General features: G+C 40.2%; 1 long non-coding RNA gene across 1 annotated transcript; it reads left to right on the forward strand.

Annotated features, from left to right (window-relative positions):
• The first annotated feature begins 1673 nt into the window (after nt 1–1673).
• Nucleotides 1674–5785, forward strand: LOC136473308 (uncharacterized). The gene is made up of 4 exons (XR_010762570.1): nt 1674–1996; nt 2120–2196; nt 2477–2620; nt 2719–5785. It is a non-coding gene; the product is annotated as an uncharacterized lncRNA (long non-coding RNA).
• The last annotated feature ends 11157 nt before the right edge of the window (nt 5786–16942 follow it).

Raw genomic sequence — 16942 nt, forward strand, 5'->3', positions numbered from 1 at the left:
TCTTTTTCTCTGACAGACTTCAAGTGCAACAGAATCCATGTGCTACTTGCTCCTAAAACACACGGTTTTTCCCCAAATGGAATTCATGTGCTAGTTAAGGAAAAAACACATGGTATTTCTTTTTCTGCTGCAACTCGTGTGTTATCCAGGGCAGAAAAAAAAAACGTGTGCTACCTTTCAAAAAAATACACGGTTTTGTTAGGACATGGAATTCGTGTGTTTTGGAGCTATAAAACACATGTGTGCTGCTTGTTGCTAAAACACACGAGTGTCAACTAGATAGGCCCTTAAGAAATTATTAAAACCCGTGGTCATATTGAGGGAAAAAATTTATTGATGTAGTCCCTTTTCCCCGTAGGATATGCATGCCTTGGCAAATAATCAAAGGAATGGATCACTAGTTTTTAACTGCATTTTGGGAATCACTTCCTGAAGGACAAAAGAGACATTCTTTTGCTGCCATGTAAAATAGCATCGTGTCTTGACAAATATTCCATGTGCTTCTTTTGTTCTATTTTGCTGAAAAATAATTAAAAAACACAAAAAAATATAGGTCAATAGGTGCTATATAGTATTCCCTCCGTCCATAAAAATATGTAACCATGGTATTTGTGTTAGTCAAACTAAATCAATTTTATTCAAGTTTATAGTAAATATTATTCCCTCTATTCCAAGGCCTTTTGAGGTACATAACTTTTACGCATCCAGATATACATTATGTCTAGATACATAATAAAAACCATGTATCTAAAAAAAAGTCTTTATAATTTAAAACAGAGAGAGTATTAATATTTATATCTCAAGCTAGGTTTACTATAAAATTTATTTCATAATTAATCTAATAATACTTATTTTGTATCATAAATGTTACTAATTTTATATAACTTTGATCAAACTTTAAATTGTTTGACTTCTAAAAAATTAGAACTATATATTTTTATGGATAGAGGGAGCACAATGTTTGAATAATCAGATCAACTATAGACGAATCCCTACATGACCTATCATCACAAAACCCCTACATCTGGAGCTCCCCAGGCCCTACCCAAGACATTTTTTTCCTCTTTTCCTCACGTGACTGGAGGTGGGACTAATTAATGGTACCTGCGAAAAAGTAGTGCAAGGTAGGAAAGAAAAAAAAATAGAAGATTGGTTGGAGCGTCCTGAGAAATTAATAGAGAGCAGAATCTGGATTAAGGGACCATACTTTTTTAAGGAATAAAAGGGCTCAAATGTGAGTAGTTCGACATGGAAGTCTTGATCCTGCAATTGTAGTCTCTCTCTCTTTATATATATATATATATATATATATATATATATATATATATATATATATATATAACTTCCTTATGCCGTATGGATTCGATTCCCTGCTCTCCGGTTCATTCTACGCGATTTCGTCTTATACGAAAGAAAAGTAAACTGCGCGTGTATTCTACTGTCGCCACGTACTACTGCAACTTGCGGCCTATTCGCTGGTTGATTTCTAGTCTAATAGGTCCGACTAATGCTGATTTATTACGAGAGAAAAATACGATAAACTCTAGTTGAAACCAACCGTCTAACGGGCTGTTGGACTCGTGCCTGCTCTAGACCTGGCCTCCGTGTCCCTGCGAGGACTGCTTTCATGCGCAGGCGCGCAGCAATTGGGCTCTACTTTTTTTTTCTTTCTTTTCCTGTTCGAACTGGTCCACCCCGCATTCGGTTGTCGTCCGTTCCCAGGCGGTGCGGACTTTATCCTCGCACGCGCCGTCGCTGCTACTGTGCCTGTCTTCGTCGTCCGCGCCGCCGCGGCGGTGCCTGCCTCTGCCGTCTTCGCCGTTGCTACAGGGAGCGCCTCCGTTGTATCTGCCGCTTGCTCCTTCTGCCCTGTCGCTCGGCTCCGTTTTGACGCTGCCATCCATGGTGCCTTCTTTTCCGCTAATCCCGCTCTGTCGCTCGGGTCCGCTCCGACGCCGGCATCCACGGTGCTGCTTTCTTCTCCACGAATGCTCTGGTATCTTACTACTCTGCTCTTTTCCTCTTGCGTTTTCTTCATCTCCCCATGTTTGGATTTTCCTCTACCCCGATTTCTCTGCATTGGTTGATGTGGTCCATTTGTTGTCTATTGGTTCTACAGGTTGGACTGAAGATTTTTCAGTGCCCCTCCTGTTGGATCTGCTGCCCCTGATTCCACCATAAGCGCATGCCTTTCATGTTCGTACCATGCCCCGTCCTCCTTTTTCTATTCCTATTTACAAGTTGCAATTAATTAGCGTCATGCGCTTTGGTCATTATTGTTCTATCGATTCAATCGTATGTCTATGGGATGACATGTGTTGTGTTGCTAGATTGCTATAATACCTGTCTTAAGCTACATTCTGTACATGACCCTACTAGATGCCTGTCTATAAACCTCCTAGGACCATCAATCATTTCATCATTTCATACCTTAATTGTTCACTGTAAATAAACCGTCTCCTTTTCACTGATGCAGAATGCAACACGTCTTACCGAACGCTGTGACCTCAGACTCACAGCAGTGGACAGTCAGTACGAGTTACTAGATTCTGCAAGTACTTAAAACACTGATGATCCCTCCAAGATCCGTCGTCTAGACTTAGTGCTCCTTGATGAGAAGGTACTTCTTATACTATGCTAAAGAGACTAAAAAGTTCTCCCCCTAAACATACTACTAATTGCCTATCTTTTACACATGAAAATACAATGGATGCTCAGATTCCTAAAAGATGGGTCACCCATTTCATGTCACGTTTAACAGAAGACTCTACATCAAATACTTCCAAGTTTGCAATGCTAGGCCTAACTACTGGCCAGTTGACTACCCTTACATGGCACAGTTTACTACTCATACTCAAATACACCAGGTGAAAACAGTACCCGCTCACTTCCCACAATAGACATTTTAGGTTTTCTAGATATACATATCTTATGTTATGTGCTTAGATATATACTATGTTTAGATACATAGTAAAAACAATGTACCTAAAAATGCTAAAACATCTTATAATTTGGAATGTGATTAGTGCATTTGTGATCTTTGGTATGATATACTCATGTTCCTCTCTAGTTAGTTATTCTCTTTTGTTTCATGTGTATTGTATTTGTTACTAACCTTAGAGATGTGAGAAGACAAGGTATCATTCCATTAGTGGAGAGGTATATATAGACACTCATATGGGCCAATAGTAGACGGGCCTTCACTTAACACCCCCATTCAAACTCAAGGCAGAAGTGGAAGATCTGATGCATTGAGTTTGAGCAAGTGAAGCCAATGTTTCTCTCGAGTTTGTGCTCTAGTGAAGAAGTCGGCCAATTGTAGCTCGGATGGCACGTACTGAAGAGCAATGGTATGCTGATTAAAATAAGACCGAGTAAAGAAATGCTTGGTAAGTTCACGCTTCACAGGATCATTGGCAATCTGTATAGCTCTTGTATTATCGCATAGAAGAGGTGTGGTAGCATGAAAAGAAATCCCAAAATCCGCCAACAACCATCGAAGTCATACAATTTCTGAAGTAGTGGTGGCAAGTGCTCGAAGTTCTGCCGCAGTACTAGAATGAGATACAACGGCTTGTTTCTCATACTTTCATGCAATAGGAGAGGACCCAAGAAGAATACAGTATCCTCGGATGGAACGATGATTTGGGTCACTTGCCCAAGTGGAGTCCAAGTTGAAGCGGACTATCACGAGCATAGAATAAAAGTGGACTATCACGATCATAGAATAAGTTGCGAGACGATGTTCCCTCGAGTATTGCAAGACACGAAGTAAATGGCCAAAATGAACGTGAGGGAATGGTAATAATGGGATTAGCTGCCGACGCTAACTGTTACAGGGGGGGATACGCTTTTGGTTGAGTACTTTCCACCGCCAGTTCGATGCCATACGGGGTGGGCCTAGGCAGCGCGCATGGCAGCATGCATTGAGAGCTGAACCAAACAACACGTCAGTACAACTAAAATGCACTATAGAAGTTAGGGAATAGGTGGTGTGACTTCAACGGTAAATGTTTCTTTCTTAGTAGTTGCATTCCATATAGGTCGGGTGTGCTTGTGCATGTTTATTAGTATAGAAATGCTATAGGACACATGTGTGTTTTGTGGTTTGTTGGCACATGAATTTTCTGTCCATCGGATTTGGCACGTATCGCTGCGTCTGCCGTCCGATTTTGCTCGGTCTACCGCCCGAACTGTCTCCGGCGCTCTCGTTTATCTGTGTTTCTGTCCTGTGGGGTCCGTGCGTCGGCGCTACTGCGAGTCACGCCCGAATGTGTAGCGTCTGTTTTCCCCTTTTCCTCATTTCATTCCGTCTCGTCTTCCTTGTGGTGCCCTCGTTTTACATCGGTGGTGACCTCGCGGTGCTCTTGTTCCCCATTGACGGCGACCTTGTAGTGCTCTCATTCCCCGACGGCGGCGACTGACGATTTCTAGGGTTTGGCCAGGTTTGTTGCTTCTGATCCCTTGTTTGCTAGTAAATCATTGTTGTTAGGGTTCGTTCTCGCATTAGTGATGTGTTTGTATGAGGGGTTTGAGTTTATTCCTTGTGAATCTGTTTTTTCTGGCGCTGGTTCGATGTCTTCTTCATTTGGGTTTCTTCATCGGGGTTTTGGTGCAGCGTGGATGCGGGCTCTGTGTTCGTCACCATGTTTGGGTTTTATTTAATTTGATTGTGTGATTTTTGGCATGAGAACAAATGATCCATGACTCCGCTTCATGTTTTTTTGCCGTGGGGATTAGCTAGATGGTGACGAGATTTATGGTGATTTCATCCTGACTCTTAGGTTTTAGCCTATAGGTGTGCGTCACATCTGCTTCGCAAGGTACGTCTGCACTTGCCCCCTCTCTGCTCACTGGTTGGATCCCCACGAGGACACGGCCATGATTTGAGTTCTAGCTGTTTCGATTGGCGTGATTAGCTAGTTGGTTCATCCTTCGCCTTGGGCATTTGGGCACAGCAAGTCACTACTACAAAAAAAAGATTTGTAGCAATGACTCAATTTTTTTTGTAGAGGCGGCTGGGAATGGAGCCGCCCCTATAGTGGGCGTGCTCGGGACCCACGAGACCAGCTACCCCTATAAATGTCACAGTAGGAGCGGCTGGTGATACAAGCCGCCTCTACAAATGGGTCGATTTGTAGGAGCGGCTCACTCACCATCCGTCCCCGGTGTTACGATTTGTAGGTGTGGCTCAATCACCAGCCGCCCCTACAAATGCCCAACGTATAAAAACCTACAGCCCCTTCTTCCTCCTCGGGTCACTCACTTCAACCCGTGAAAAAAGGTTGGGAGGCCTTGGGCACCTCCTAAAAATTGCTCTACTAAGGGTGGGATGTTTTGATCTCAAATCCTTTGGTGGAGAGGTTGTAGAAGGTAAGAAAATGCTATTCCACACTTTTTTTGAAGTTTTAATGGTTGGTTAGTGAGTAATTAGAGTTTTGCTTTTTCTCTCTCTTCTATGGTGCTTGAGCTACTTATGAAGCAAATTAGACCCAAGTTTTGAATGTACTAGGGTAAATTAGGTAGGGGAACAAGATCATACCCTTATTTAGTCCATGTTTCTTGATTTTAGTGAACAATTAGTTAGTTTTATAGATGTTTCATGTGCATGTAGATCTAGATCTAGGGTTTGGTTTTTTATTAATTTTGTTTTTGTAAATTTATGTTTGATGAAATTGGACTAGGGTTTGCATGAAAGATATTGGGTAAAATATTAATTATTGCTAATTATTGTCTTTGAAATTATTTATTGTAATCAACAAATATGTATTTTAATTATTTATGGATAAATAGCCCATTAATTAATTTTCCTCTACCATGGTATGTTTGTATGCTTCATGTAATTATATTTGATTTATATTCATATATATCTGAAGTATATACAATTATTCTCAAGTAATTATTATTTTGATTCATTTTTATATATATCTGAATAAGTAGTCCTTTAATATTTGTTTTGTTGTTGTTGTAAAATATGGAGTACATGAACTCTTGGATGTATGGTTCGTTAAGGTAAGGCAGGTTTTCATGAAGAGGCGGATAAATTTATTGAAGCCGCAGAGATGCATGCAACGACGTTGACAGAGAATAAGGATACAATTATTTGTCCCTGTAAAGATTGTAAGAACCGTATAGCATGGACAAATGTGACTATCTTCAGATCACATTTGATTACGCAAGGATTTGTTGAGGACTACACAGTGTGGATTCATCATGGTAAAATAGTTATTGTTAACGACGAGGATGAGGAGAAATACAACGACAAAACCCTAGAATCCATGTCCCAATATTCAGCAGAGCTTGATGCACGAATGGATCCTGAGTTTGGCAATGAACAAGGTGGTGATGCTGGTGGTTGGGATGATAACGACGAAAGGTGGTGCCAATAATGATGGCAGAGCACGTGTCGGGGATGAAGATGATTTGGAGGACATGATTCGAGCCCTTGGACAAGAGATTTTACTAAAGAGTCCGAAAGGTCTAGAAAATTTTGAAAGGGTGAAAAAAGCATTAAAGGAGGTTGTGTATGGTGTTGAAAAGGGTTGTCTGACACATTGGACATTGCTATGTTTTGTGTTTGAGCTACTCATCCTAAAGGCTAAGTATGACTGGTCAGACTGTAGTTTCAATGATCTATTGCGTCTCCTGTCATGGGTGCTGCCACAACCAAACTCAGTTCCCACCAACACATACCAAGCGAAGAAGGTCATAAGTCCATTGACAATAGGGGTTGAAAAAACTCCATGCATGCCCCAACCACTGTAACCTTTTTCATGGCAAAACGTTCAAGTCACTGGATAAATGTCCCCGGTGTGGGCCAGTCGTTATAGCGGGCTAGCTAGTTGTTGAACATGGAGTGTTTGTGTAAGTATGTGTTTGTAAGACTTTATTTATGCATGTGTGTGAGCATATATATTTATGTATGTGTGTGAGACTATATTTATGTATGTGTGTGAGACTATATTTATGCATGTGTGTGAGATTATCATTTGCAACATCCAGATGAACCTATTACAATATCTACTCTATTACTACTAAAACAGTTGTAACACGCAGACACTTGAAACAGACACTTTATTACTACTGCAACATGTTCGGACTACTATTGAAACATTTAAAACAAGCACTTAACACTTTATGAAATGGAGAAATGATCAAAATAAAAGTTGGAGATCTTGACGAGTTATACAACTTTTATATTTATCACCTTTACAGCTGAAATCATTTAGTGGTTGAAAATCAGGTTTAAAGTTGTCATTTTCTAAAATTCAAAATTTGAATTATCCAAAATTAGTGACAAAGATAGATGACCAGACTAAAATGATAGAGGATGATTTTAGAAAATTTTAGAAAAAAAACCATCACATTGGGAGTTAGTATGAGGGAGAAAAACTAGTTACAAGTTTCAGCAACAGATTAAAAAGAGAAAGCACACTTGCTCATCATTGATCATCATGAACAGTTGTGATTTTTCTTTTTAATCTCTAGGTAAAATTTGTAACTAGTCTTTCTCCCTTATACTAACTCCAAATGTGATGATTTTTTTCCTAAAATTTTCTAAAATCATGCCCTATCAAGTTACAATGTTGATTTGGTCATTCTTTTCATTTGACAAAGTTTGAGCAATTCAAAATTTCAAATTTAAAAAAATGACGAGTTCTAACAAGATTTTGAAACACCAAATGATTTTAGCTGAAAAAGTGATGAATACCAAAGTTGTATAACTCATCAAGATCTATAACTTTTATTTTGGTCATTTCTTCATCTAATAAAGTGATAGTAAATATTGTTCACAAATCAACATGTCTCTCATATAGTTTATAAAACTAAGAGTGATATGTGGATTTGTGAACAATATTTACTAACACTTTGTTAAATGAAGAAATAATCAAAATAAAAGTTGTAGATAGTGATGAGTTCAACAACTTTTATGTTCATGACTTTTTTAGTTGAAATCATTTAAGGTTTTAAAATCTTGTTTGAAATTGCTATTTATTAAAATTCAAAATTTAAACTGTCCAAATTTAGTCAAATGAAAAGATGACAAAAATAAAAGTTGTAGATAGTGATGTGTTCACCAACTTTTATGTTCATGGCTTTCTTATTTGAAATCATTTAAGGTTTCAAAATCTTGTTTGAATTTGCTATTTATTGAAATTCAAATGAAAAGACGACCAAAATATAAGTTGTGCTTCTTGATGAGTTCTACAACTTTGATGTTTACAAAATTTTCATTTGAGGTCATTTAGTGTCCTAAAATTCTATTAGTTGTTTTGAATTTCAAAATTTCAATTTTTTAAAATATTGTTTTTGTAAAGAAGAAAATATAGAATTATATCTATATATATAATAAAATTGTTTATATATACATATATTTATATATATAGAATAATCAAAAAACTAATATATAAATTTACATTGTGTTCTTTATATATGAATGAATTATAGAATTAGTAGTTAAAATAAATTAAAAAATATTTGTAGGGGTGGCTAACTCAGGAACTGCCCCTACAAATCGATTTGTAGGGGTGGCTAACTCAGGAGCCGCCCCTACAAATGAACTCCGGTATAAAAATCAGAGCCCGCGAGAAGGCAAAATTTTTTCTAAGTCTGGGCGCTATTCTCCTCCACGACACTGGCAGGCTGTTGCCTCTATGCCCTACCTCCGCTGCCTCTGTGCCCAACCTCTCTCAATCTACCTCCAAGCCCCAGTCTGTCTCCTGCCCTGCGCACCGCCGTTCCCCCTGGCGGCTAGGGTTTTCGCCGCCCCATCCCATGATGGCTAGGGTTTCCGCTGTCGGTGCCTGTGCTCCCTCCGCCTGGCGGCCCTGGTGCCCGTACGCTCTCCCTTCGTCAGCGGCCCCGGTGCCGGTGCGCTCTCCCTTCGCCGGTGGCCCTGGTGCTGGTGCGCCCCGGCGTCCCTGCTCCCTCCCTGGCGGCTCTGGTGTCCGCCGTGCGCTCCGGTGTCCGCGCTCCCTCCGCCGATGGCTCCGATGCTGGTGCGCCCCAGCGTCCCTGCCCCCTCCCCCGGCGGCTCTGGTACCCGTTCGCTCTGGTGTCAGCGCTCCCTCTACGGGTGGCCCTGGTGCTGGTGCGCCCCGGCGTCCCTACTCCCTCCCCCAGTGGCTGTGGTACCCGTTCGTTAATAGTAAGTACATCTGAACATTGGGATCTTGCATATCTTGACTTGCATTGGGATCTTTCCGTGCATGCCATACTTTGATACTACTAGATTAGTAGCTGTCTCTCTTCTGCTTTTGAATGCTATTTAGTTCGAACACATAAGACACAATTTTGATTCGATATAGCCTGTAACGCTACACTGTGCTCATCAATTTAATATTATAACCTCCATGGCCACAAAATTGGCATTATGCTAAGTACTTTCATATATAAATCCAATGATATTAAACTTATAGTATAATCTACATATTCTTAAACTAATTGTCAATCAAAGATTAAAAAGTTGATATCAAAATTGTATAGTATAATATATACATTCTTCATTAATTGTTAATCAAAAGATTAAAAAAGCTTGAATCTTGAGTCGCACATACCTTAAAAAGGGGGAAAGGAAAAAAGGATGGAGCAATAACGAACACAAATGTGGCTAGAGCATTTGTTGATTTGTACTCGGCCGATTTCCGCACTGTCTTCAGTCCAAAGTTCAAATCCTGCAGGCATACCTTCCACATTTTCCTCAAACAATGTTACTGCAATTTTGTACAAGCACCGCCTTTCCCAACATGGATTACGCATGCATTAGCAAACGTCACATTTACCTTGTTCTTTTTGTTTGATTGATGCATGGTTTGCTCCACAGATTTTCACTTATGAGTTACTGCATACTTGACTTTTTAGGATGTATTTTAGGAATTCATTATGTTTGCTCTGGTTCTTTTTCATGTACTTCGTATATAAGATTCAGTAGGCCTTTTCATATCGAGCTTATTAACTTGAATTTCTCCTAGCAAAACAAGTCAACAATACTGTTCACTTTAAAGGTTATATATATAAGTGATAATACAGAACCATATGCAAATATATATGTCCCTATCATCAGTAAGTCATGATGCATGCAGATCTTGTTGGTTTGTATACTTTATTACTTGATTGTATATTATATTTTGAAAACATACCTAGTATAGCTATACATGTATTTAAACCAAAGAGTATGGCACGAGAAAATGACGGGAGAAAACGAAAGCAGCATACATACAATTAGCACAATACTTACTATTAGCTTGCTAGTTCCCCTAGCTAGCTAGCTATTCAGTTTTGGCGTACGTAATGTTCAGATGTAATATAGGGAGGAGCTGGGATGTCGAATAAATATATTACTGTTAGATAATGGAATATACCCAAAGACTTAGCCTTAGATAGGAGTGCTTGGAAGACAACTATTCACGTGCCTGAACCTTGATTGCTTCTAATGGGTTTCAACTCTAGCCTACCCCAACTTGTTTGGGACTTAAAGGCTTTGTTGTTGTTGTAGATAATTGTTTTGCTGGTGCTTGGATGTATCCCTTGTGATGCTTAGGTTCAACTGATACTGCAAGCTAGTTGAGACATAATCCATGGAAGCTAGCTTTATGCCATGTTCTCCTAGCTTCTTTGTAGCTGCTTGGTGTTTTGTATTGTAACTGCAGTTATCAATTTCAGTTATCAATTTTAGTTAGCAATTGCAGTTAGTAATTTCATTTTGTATTTTTAGTTTCTAATTTCAGGTAGTGCTACTTTTAGTTTTCAGTTTCAATTAGCAATTGCAGTTAGTAATTTCATTTTTTAATTTTAGTTTTCAGTTTCAGTTAGCAATTGCAACATAAGTCTCACTCCATTGATTAGAGTTTGGTCTGATGTGTTTTCAATAATACTTAATGATGGACTAAGCTTGCCAAGTGGTTTCTTGATTACATGTCTTTTAAGCAAGCAGCTAGTACGATTATCTCAACTTCTGAATCTTCACTTGCATACTGCCGTAGCATCTCTAAAATGGCTTTGTCAGCCTTTAATTTTCTTCCACAGAATTAAGATCACCATGGACTTTGGCAATCTCTGTGTAGTAATTTACTATCAAATGAATTGTAATACATTAATTTATGTAGTAAATCAATACATTTTTATGTATAGACCTGCGTAATACCTACGAGCGATAGGTTACTACATAAACTATATTTTGAGTAAAAACAATACTTGATAGAATTAGACTTGGTCCATTGTTCTATAGGCTATTATTAGTACGCAATGTTTTAGCGGGACGTCCATCATTTTGCTCTGAAACCAATTGTTTTATGTTTCAACTATGGCAGGAATTTCAATTTACTTGTAGGTCTAGGTGATAGGTCTCACCTGCTTGTTAGTTAGTGATAATCTTTAGCATTGTGTTTGTGGAATTGTGGCCAGCCATAGCACCACTCCAAATCATGGCACCATAGTAGTTTTGAGCCTTGGCATTTGCACTTGTATGTAACCATTTGGGTTGTGTTTTCTGCAGAGACCCCATAGGTCCAACCCTTGTTTTGCTGGTTTAATCATTTCAGTTTCAACCCCATGGTGCTTGCTTTCTTTTGGGAACTCTGAGAGCTCCGACTGATCCTGCGCCCCGTTGATTTTTTTGTTTTTTTTTTGCAGCAAGAAGCCTAAAAGTTCTCCCCTCTCCTTTCTTTTGGGAACTGTAGGCTTTTTTTTTGCCAAATCTCCCCTCTCCTCTCATCTCCTTTGTTTTGCCGATGATGAAATTGTCCAAGTCCATACATTATATGGAATATGAGCTGATGATCAAGAACTTGTGAGGAACTTGCATCATTAACAACCGCCCCTATATTACCTTCTCCTATCTTCTCTGTTATGATGCCTTGATGCTCCAAGTTCATGATCAAATGATGATTGACATGTTTCTGAGGCCTCTACTACTGTTACTACTCGTTTTTTGATATATTGTTATTTTATAGGACTACTTTGGTTTATAGACCTTTTGATTTCTTATACCTTCTCGCGTACCTAAAACACACTTTCTTGCATCTATTAGAACAAAGTGCAAAATAATATCGCGGACACCAGACAGTGTAGCCCGATGCCTCGAGCATGATGAGTAGCCAACCTATGAGGAGCAAGCACTAGAGGCCAGCTTACTCAGGAGCAGTTCGATAATGAGTTAGAAAAGGATCTAGAAGTGATGCTTACTCAGGAGCAGTGTGACGAGGAGGAAGGGGGAGCAGAAGGAAGAGCAGGAGAGGCTGCTGAAGGCGAAGAAGAAGAGGATGATGATGATGAGGACTCAGAAGAGGGATATGTAAGTCCCGATGATCCTTTCCCACATGAAGCCAGAAGGAGGCCAATAGAGGAAGATTTGGACAAGAATTTTGACCCAAACGAGGAGGTAGGGATAAAGCCTTAGCTTGTAAATTTTGCTAAAGCTTTGGTTGTATTACCTCTGCTAACACTTTGACCTATCGTATATACAGGTCCCTCCTAAAACTCAGAAAAGATGACGTCGACGTCCGCAACATCTTGCCAGACAAGACAAAGTAGAGGAAAGGAGAGCAGATGCAACAGCCACAGAGACGAACATTGAGGTCTCTGCTCCACAACCTCAAGACACAATCACGAACACGACTACCAAGCCAAAGAGGAAATGAGAGGATAGAAAAGCATATCAATATCTAGATAAGGCATGCTATGTGATAACAGAGGTCAGGCTGGCAGGGGAGATCCTTGAGCCGATAGAATTCAGAGGACGATTCCGTAATGCGATCGGGGCCCTAGTAAGAGATAAATTGAACCCAGCAATCCCTAACTGGAAAGAGATACCAGAGAAGAAAAAGGATGAACTATGGGATAAGCAGCTAAAGCTCAATTTTAGATTTCTAGAGGGTAAGCACGAACTGGTAAAAAATGTTTTCAAGATCATAGGAGAGTCATTCTGACGTTAGAGGTCGGAGCTCAACAAGAAGTATATCCAAAAGGGGTTAACTCCCTTCAACGAGTTCAACAACATAACTCCTAGTCAATGGGAGGAGCTCGTAGCTCAGAAGACTTCACTGGAGGCATTGAAGCTCAGTGCCCATAACACCAAGCTAGCAAAGAGGAACAAACACCACCATCATCTAGGCCTTGGTGGCTACTATGCCAAGGAAGAGCAGTTTAGGAAGATGGATGAAGAGGCCATAGCTTCTAGGAACATTGATGTGAATAATTTAAAGGTACGCTCAAGGAATTGGATATATGCGAGGAGTACAGAATCATCTGGCGGTAATCTTAAGTTTGATAAGCCAGAGACCCAAGAGGCAGTATCAAGGATACTGAAATATGCTAAAGACAAAGAGAAGGGCTCATTCAATCCTTCTAGAGAGAGGGACGAGCTTAGCCTTGGCTTGGGAAACAATGAGCACACAGGCCGCACTAGGGGGCTAGGGAAAAGGATGACCTAGAAGCATGGATTTAAAGAGGACAGGCACATGTACAAGAAACATTCCAGAGACAGGGAGGCTAATCTTGAGCTCCAAGTGAAGGCTCTAGTTGCGAAGGCGCTGGAGGAGCAAGGACTGTCTACAGAGCCACGAACAGTAATGGCACCGCCGGGAGAACTGACATTAGTTGGCTGCCCTCCAGAAGTTCTTAGCAGCCAAGGTTCTACTACAGCCACAACCCCCATCAATCACATACAGGAACCAACTAGTTGCACCTTGGTGTTTCTCAGCGTCCGATAGAACATTGTGATGGAGGTGGCAATGGGTGTGGCACATCCTCTCGGTGGCTTACACCACAATAATAAGATACCGTTGGACTACACTAGGGTCGAGGTGCATACCATGAAGCCTGAGTTCATGTAGTGGAGGATAGGGTACGCAACTCCTGTGGGGCTAGTGTTACTCAGAGACGTAATGGGGCAGTTCATCCTCTGGCACAAACGGGGCATTATATTGACTGCTTCTTCACTGCCTCCCCCTCTCTTAAATTAGGAGCGAGTTGTTGAGGACGGGGAGATATTTTCACCATCTCGTGACCACCACATTCCTGAGATGCCACATTCTTCCCCACCTCCTAGCAAGCATGTGCCTGATAAGCCACAACCTTCTCCAGCTCGTATCGAGCAAGTGCAGGATGAGATGCCACAGTCTTCTCAACAAGCGCAACCGATACATGAACAACAAGTGCCTCCTAAAGAAGGTGATGCACAAGAAGATGAGGACGTGCCTGAATGGGAACTTTGAAAGAAGCATCCAATCACCATAAGGCTAATTTATGTTCCGATGAAAGACGTCTCGTCGGTGCACAAGTGGTATGCCCATGACCAGTTCAAGTCTAAGAACCAAGTTAAAAAAGTCCCATCATGAGCTTTTGAGGAGGCCGTCACTAGCAAACTCCACCAAACAGCAAAGCAATATCCAAATGTTGATGCCATCAAATGGTCAAAGGATTGTCTGAAAACATATGAAAGAGGCAAGCCCTTTCTACCAAACCGGGACATCTAGCGCCTACCACTTGGAATGAAAAGGTTCCATGATTGGTACTTGCGTGTTCTCCTAACGAGCATAGACCTCGTACAAGCATGCTTCCCCACTGGCACATTTGGAAGCACAGCCGGGAAAATTATATTTGACTTCAATGACATGCAGACATGCTTTCACCTCGGAGCAATGGAAATGAATCTAATTCGCACAAGGTGCCTGTAAGTCCTTGTTCTCCCGATATGATATGAATGTAATCTTTGGATTTTGTTGTAACTAACCCACGCCGTGATTTGTAGAATGCAAGTGCACATTGTAAAACAAATGCCAAGTGTGAAAGTTGGGTATATAGACCCTCAAGCTATAGCACAAACAAATTTTAATTACCCTAGATAGTGGAAACTGGATGCCAAAGAGCTAGCTGCTGGAAAGACCATTCGGGAGAAAGAGGACATCCATGCGAAAAACTAAGGCAAGAGTCCCTTAAGGTTTCAGCATGCATTGCCCTGGCTTTTAAAAATCTCCAACATCACTCTACTATACGGCTACCATACAACTTCGAGTAAGTTCAACTCTATACTTAAAGCTTTGTTCGATATATTTTATTAGATGCAAAAGAGCTTATCTAGTTCTATGATTAAATCTATGCAGCAACCACTGGATTTGTATAGGCGTCGATGTCGGGAGGAGCATGGCATGGGTCTTTGATTCAATAGATAGGGACCCAGTGACATACAAAGACTTCATATTGATTCTCAAGACGTATACATATCGATAATCCTCATTAGCTTATATGTTTGTATACATACTTGTAACATTCACTTTTGGATACTAACAAGTTGTATTTGCTAAAATAATTCAAACAGGGCATTTAGGTGCTATGTCAATCAACATCACGGAAGACATGATCCAGTAAGGAAGGAAAGGCTGGCTACAAAAACACTATGTACGATAAGTGTAACTTACTTTAGTACTCCATTACATGGCTGTCAAAAGCATTACTTAACATTTCCATATGCAAAACACACAGTGCCCCAAGTAAAAGCCTAGGAGTGTTCATTGTGGATACTATGTATGTTCTATGATGAGTAACACCGGTGCCTACAGGAGACACCCCTTAAGGGTAAGTTTGAACTCTTTACCTGTAGTATAAAAACTTCGCACATGATATGAAATACTAAACCAAAACTTGTTCTCTTGTAGTGGAAAGAAGAGAAAGAAATGAAAAGAGACCCATACAAGGATGACCAACTCTTAGAGCTCATCGGCGACCTTTGCATCTTTATATTGGACTAGATTGTACACGTCAAAGGCACCTACCATGACCGAGATTCTGACTTAGGTAGAAATCCTCAATACCAACACCTTTGTGAGACTGAAATGCTAGCTCTAGGCCGTTGATAACAATGTGTATGGAATTTGACATTGGTCTTACCTTGTGGGATGGTTTGGACTTGTGGAACGAATTAGACTTGTGAATTATATCTATTTAATGATGGATTGTATATATTCTTGTGAATTGGACTTGTAATGGTAGTTTATATAATGCTCTTGTGCTTGTGGTCAGATTTGAATTATATATGTTCTGGTCAAATTTGAATTATATATGCATATATATATGTCTGGTCGAATTTGAATCTTTTTAGCGGAAAAATGTACTATAGAACCACCTCTACAAACAGGTATTATAGGGGCAGCTGGTACTACGGCCGCCCCTACAAACCGATTTGTAGGGGCGGTCTGGGAACCGCCCCTATAAATGTATGATTTGAAGAGACGGTATGGTAGGGGTGGCTGGTTGAGCCGCCTCTACAAATCATCGCCAACTGCCCCTACAAATGCTTATTGTAGTAGTGAGTGGGTGCTGTTTTGTTTATTTCCCTTTTGAATTCTAATGGCTTGCATTTGCATAGCCCTTTTGATTTACCATTTCTTTGATTGATGCGTCCTGTACGTCCTTCCTCTCCTCTGCAGTCAGCATGTATGTCCGTTGTATGAATGTACCTTTAATTTGGGGGGAATGGGCTTTGTTTGTGTTGGTGGCACACAAACACAGTTAGCACAAAAATAGTCATCTTAATAATTACTTTGTTTCTTATGGGCTTTTACCTTTATGTCATTCTAACATAAACTATTGTTATATTTGGTGCTATAACAATCCTTTTTCTCACGGACTTTATTCTATTTTTGGGCTTCCTAAAGGTAATCGTTTTATCTTTTGGGACTATCAGTTGTGCTGCTACACCTTCTAATATTTTTTTTTTGCTTTTTCACTCTTCTGTTAGTCAGTGAACAATTTATCCTCCCTTTTTCTTACTGTTTTTTGCATGATTTTTCATCCAATTGTCCTTTTCCATTTACACTTTTTTTGCATGAATTGTTTGTAGGGGGCTCTAACACCTTAGTAGGCTTTACTGGTAGGGAGATGATCAGAATGCAACTGAGGGACACCCAAGCCTAATATACGATTGATTAAAGGGTAAGTTCTTATC

The sequence above is a fragment of the Miscanthus floridulus genome, chromosome 8, assembly GCF_019320115.1.
Source record: "Miscanthus floridulus cultivar M001 chromosome 8, ASM1932011v1, whole genome shotgun sequence".
Taxonomy (NCBI): domain Eukaryota; kingdom Viridiplantae; phylum Streptophyta; class Magnoliopsida; order Poales; family Poaceae; genus Miscanthus; species Miscanthus floridulus.